The sequence below is a fragment of the Uranotaenia lowii genome, chromosome 1 (assembly GCF_029784155.1).
Source record: "Uranotaenia lowii strain MFRU-FL chromosome 1, ASM2978415v1, whole genome shotgun sequence".
Taxonomy (NCBI): Eukaryota; Metazoa; Arthropoda; class Insecta; order Diptera; family Culicidae; genus Uranotaenia; species Uranotaenia lowii.
The window spans coordinates 120,815,867-120,821,880 of NC_073691.1; positions in this window are offsets into that span (position 1 = coordinate 120,815,867).

The following is a 6,014-nucleotide window of genomic DNA, read 5'->3' on the forward strand; positions in this document are numbered from 1 at the left end:
CCTTGATACCGGCAATACAGCTTACGAGCTCTTGAACTAGGTAAAAATTGTTGTTTTAGGTTAGGTTTGAATGATTCATTACTAGGCAATACTTTCAGCTTATCGGAAAAAGTTGTTTATGGACATTTCAGCGATCCAAACTTAGTTTTTCGCTTATTCCAAATTAAAGATTCTTTTTTTTGTTTCGATTATAGTCGTTTTACCATTTTTATGGCATTCGCGACTTTATCAACGTTGCAGTTGGCGGAACGCTTTTCAAAAACTTATCCGGTACTACTGTGTTCGATGTTCACTCTTGGGCTCGAACTCGCGGACATCAGCTCAGGAGACAACAGACTTGCCAACTGAGCTATATCACAAGCCTCATTAAAGATTCTGGTATTAGACTTGACTTCCCAGATGACCCTTAACCGTAGTTCCCGATCATGTGCTTCACTCCTATGGTTGATTTGAATTTTGAGGACATTTTTGACTACGTTTGCATTCTTTTCCATCAACCACACATAGTAATTCTTTGAATATTCAACGCTTTTGTCAGCTATAAATTTGATAATGCTGGATTTTGAGGGAAACTTTGCCAAATAATTTTTTGCGGTTTCTCTTGCATCGTTAATATCTCAAAAACGCGTGAATTTTAAATTTTGAAAAAAATAGGCCTGATAGTACTTTTTATAGGCAGCAACATGCTGTCAAATTTTTGAATGTTCGATTACAACTAAACGAGATATAAGCAGAGTGAAGTGTCCCATTTCTAAAAGAACTAAGCTTTAGTTTACGTTTTAGTGGAGTTTTATAAGAGCATTCAGAACTCTTTCATTTCAAACAATGTATTTAGAAAAAAGCTTTATTAGCGTTTTAAAAACTTTCTGAAAACAAATGGTTCAACAGGAATCCAAGCATTTTTCGTTACTATAACACAGAGAACAGACGTACAAACTCGAACAAAAAATCTCAAAAAAAGTGTGTAAAATTTCAAATGCTGACATCCAAAAAATACGTTGAAAATTGACACAATGCCATTTATTGCGCCGATTAAAAGTTACAGATCAAATTTTCAAGTGCTCGGTTTTCGAAACTAACGCCGCTCTAAAATAGACGGGTTCAATATATTGCTAAATAAATGCAATAAGAGTTACTTTTGATTGGACAGAATTTAACTTCCTTTATTTTTGCACTTCTGATGCAGGCAAAATAACTAACAGTTTGGAAAAAGGTCAATTAGGAACATTCTTGACTATCAGTATTATCCATCAGAACTGGTTCAAGACATCTCAAAGTGGTATCCCATTATTCAAAATTTAGTACTTTTAGCTTGAAAAAAATAGCTAATAACTTTTAAGATATTTTTCCATTATGCAACGTGACGAGAGTATTACGAAACTTTAACAGCGATTTTCTTGAAACATGCCAAACAGTTCATACGAACTGTTCAACACTGACCAAAATTTTTTTTTCTCAGTTTGGTTTTGATAGTTCTCTCTGGTGAGTTTGGAGACATCAGGTGGCCCATCCAAAACAAAAAATGTCCCAAAACAAAACAAAACATGTCCCAAAACGGTCGTTGGAAATTTTATACAAGTTTCGTGGGCTAGCTGGAACGTCTGTTCTCTGTGAATATAATAAAACAGTTATAAATCTAGCTGCATATAAAATGCCATAACTAAACCATTATAAAACTTTAAATTAAAATCAAAATTTACAATCAAAAATCAGTTTATCTTTTAAACGGAGATCACACTGAAATGATCAAATTTTTAGATAAGAAGAAATACAATAATTTACTTGCCAATGACCAGAGGCATGTAGGAAATAATGAAGCCCTACCAGGCAACAATCAAAAAAGGGTAGATGAACCCAAAAAAACAGACAACGACACAACTGCCGAGCATTCATAAGATATTATTGCCTACTAGTAGGTTATCTAACTCAGATAATTTAAGAGTGGGAAATGATACAAACTCAATCGAAAACGCTCATTGAAGAAGATATTAAGTTGTAATACCGAAATCTGAACCATTCTTATACCGTGGTTGACATTGGCTCAGGGTGTAACAGACATGCCAACCGAGCCTTATCACAATCTCTGGATTAAAAAAGTGTTTTCAAGGAATTGTATCTATTGCAATTTTACTTGCCCTCAAAATTATAAAAGGCATTGTAAAGAATAGAATCAAGTTTGATATGTTCTCGTTCTCTGAGTTGTCTTCGTAATTATTTCTGTTTAGGTAATAATATGTTGGGGAAGAATCTGATTGTTTAAATACCTGCATGTTACTTAGGAGGCCAATCTTTTCCACATCATTATGCGCTCGGTACCAAAAATCAAACAGTCTTATTAAATGTTTGATAATGATGATAACGATAATTTATCGTCTTGAAGGGTTGCCCATTCATTACTCAAGTTGATACATGATAAGCGGAAAGCCTCGTACGATCCCTGGTACTGGTACAGTAACAGAAGAGCTGATGCTCCCCGAAAAACTGTGCCGACGAACCGGAAAAATAGACCTGGATGTAAACCTGCTGCTTCCGGTTGGTATTATACTTCGTACGGGGGCCCTTGTTCGATTTCCCAGCAAAGCAACTGGCAGCGAAGCGGAAGGAATCTGTCCGGAGTAGGAAGCAGCGTGTTCGTTCACATTCACCTCATTTATCACAATTTTCACATCACATTTCCCCGAGCGAAAGCTAATGTAAGTGTTCCGGGTAAACGTCGACGTATGGTTAGGGAGCTACGGGGCAGGAAGTACGAAAATAACAAACCGTGACAAACATCGATTTACTAAAAAAAATAAAAAAAAAATATATTAATTTTCGTTTCAGTTATTTTTGAAAAAAAATCTCTTTCAATTTTTCAAAGAAATTCGATGTGAAGAATTTCTTTAAAAAATTGAAAGAGATTTTTTTTCTAAAATAATTAAAACAAAAAAATTATTTTATTGGATCATCAAAATAATTGTCATTTGATACTGGAAAAAATTGAAGTCTTAAATAATAAAAACTCACATTGCCTATCGCTTCTTGCATCGTGCCCACCATTGCCCTGTTTTATTCCACACATGACCCGCTTTTCTGCCTTCTAACTCTATCAGACAAAGTATTACTTCTCCTACTTTTGTGCAATATCTGTGGAATGTTGGATAAATATATGTTCTGTGTCCTTTCCACATATGCAACGAAACGCCCATAAAAAACTTAAGTAGTGACACTACACCCACTACTACTTGCACTAAACACTGTCAGCTACGATTTAGCCCGGCTACATTCGAGTAGAACGGGTAGCCAGCGCCGGAAATAATGTTGGGGGATATCCGGGGTAAAGAAAGCATTAAGTAGCTACCTACCGACCGGGGACGACGACCAAACTCCGGAGCGATGCATTAGTGAACTTTTTTTTTCCTATTCTGCTCCTCAATATTGCAGAATGATGGTGGCAATGTGTTTGCCTTGTCCTCTTAACTTTATGTGGTTAGTCATGATACGATTTGACCGTACTCGGAATTGACGAAGCATGAAAATCTATGTTGACATGTGCTGGCCTCTCTTAAAAGGGGCTTGATCACTTTGTGTTAAGGAGTTTGTGGAAAATTCAATGGGCCAATGTGACAAATTTGCTGTTCGAAGAAAGTATTAGCAATGACACGAAGTTGATAATAATACCTGATATTTTGGTTGAAAAAACAATTTCAGGAAAACTGAACGTTGTGACTTAAACGAGAAGACTTTAAGGCCAATGAAACTTTTGCGTAATAATTGAACCATATCCTCAATGAAGCATCATCGAAGACTTCACAGGGTTCCTAATATTACATGTGATCCTGATTTAAACACATCGTGTGGCTTTGATTGTTTGTGACGTTCTTCACATCAAATAAAAATTTGTGTGTTTGTATGTGTGACAAAACACGTGAAATTTCATTAAATGAACGTACCTACAATTTTTTTTGCAACCCAAGAGTAAAAACCTGATCGAAAAAACGGATGTCAAAAATGATTATACATTTTAGCATTTTTCGAAGGAAAAAACACAATTTACAAAATTTAAACATTGAAGCTTGGTTTGTCAGCCGATATTTTCGAGAATCTCGGTAGAAAAGTTTTTGCTAATATTGCAAGTAATCTAATTTTTCTTATACTGTTTCATTTTGACCAATGTGAAGTTTTTTTTCTACTTATTACAAAAAACGACAACAATTTCCAATGTAAATAAACACGTGAACTTTAATTAAACGCACAGTTGAGTTCTTGATCTCGGAGGAGTTATTATTCATATTTACGATTATTCATATTCATGTTCGAATCCTTATAACCTTTATAAAGATTAAAAAATTCACTGTGACTATATCTATTTGACTGACATGATTTTTTTCGCGTTCAAATAATGATTCTTTGAAAAGCATACCCCTTAAAATGCTTTGACAAAATAAGGAACACTTTCTTGATGTATTCAGAGTTTTGTCATAGTCGTAGCGTTATCAGTTTAGAGCTTCAAAACTAAAAAAAATAGTCCTGAGTTAGGTGGAAGAGATGAAATATAAATCCCTTCTAAAAGCAGGGTTGGGAAAAAACGACCACATTTCGAAGAATATGTAAAATATTCACGTGATATTCAAACTAAAATATATCAGTTAATTGTCGAACCATTTTAACAGAAATAATGTTAAAATCTCGCGTGACCTTTCATAACGTCGTATGAAACACCTTAAGAATCCACAAATAACTCCTGCCAAAGCTATCAAAACAACTTTAAAATTTGTATTTCACGTATAGAATATGTTTTCTAGGCTACAAATGTTCTAAATGAAAAAAAGTTGCGACTAGTTCATGTCAGTTTTTGAGCTTAACAAATAAAAAAAGTTTATGATGCGTATTTGAGTCAACAACATATAGAAATATATGCTCACGCAAAGCGACGACGATGCCAGTTGGTTTGAGATTTTTATCTCAACACACATCTGAGATATTAAAAGTGGCCCACGTTTCCCCATGGCCCACGATACCCCACTCTCCCCTTCCAAAATAAGTGGAAAATGTTTGAAATATGTTAACACAGCATCCGAAAAAGCATCTGTGTTTATGCACTTTTTGAAAAAAAAATGTCATGAATATATCGTCAATGATAATGTTCTTCAAAGAATAAAAGTGGTGTTTAATCGTAGAATTAAACTTCTGAGAATTCATTAACGAAAGAAAATGAGGATTAGCGAGCTTATCAAAATCATAGGAAAAAGGAAAATCATTCCATATGTTTGGGGAGCTTGTGATATAGCTCAGTTGGCAAGTCAGTTGCTTCCTGAGCCGATGTCAGCGAGCTCGAGCCCAAGAGTAAACATCGAGCCCAGTTGTACCGGATAAGTTTTTCAATAGTTGTTCGCCAACTGCAACGTTGATAAAAAGTTGCGAATGCCAAAAAGATGGTAAAACGACTGTAATCGAAACAAAACAATTCCATATGTTTGGAGTGAAGATACTACAATCAACAGAAAGACACCATGAATAGATTGAAACTTTTATTTTCACTTCAGTTTTATTCCAATCGAGTCAATAATTGGAAAAAACTTTAAAGATATTGTTATCAGCGTCAAAAATATGGCCATTGATCGTTGATTCTACGAATTTCGGAATGAATGACGTTTTCTGGTTCCACCTGATTTTTCAGTTTTTGTTAGATAACCTTTTTTGAATTAGTTTTTGAATAAGCTTTTATTATTGGATTCAATTATTCAAATTATCTATTTTTGAGCGATGTATGAACGAAACAATAGATTTCATTAGATTATTTGAAACATTCAATAATTCTTTAGTTGTTCCTTCTAACTCGGTGAGATATTATTCATTTATTGGCTGTCAAGCTGAGTTTATTGAAAGGGACAGCTTATTCTGTCTGACATTCAACCCGTTTTCTGTCAATCAACGATGCCACACATACCAATTTTCCGGTATTTTTACTGATTTTTGACGAAATTTTCGACCAAGAATCGGTATGTACCGATTTTTGGCAAAACATACCGATT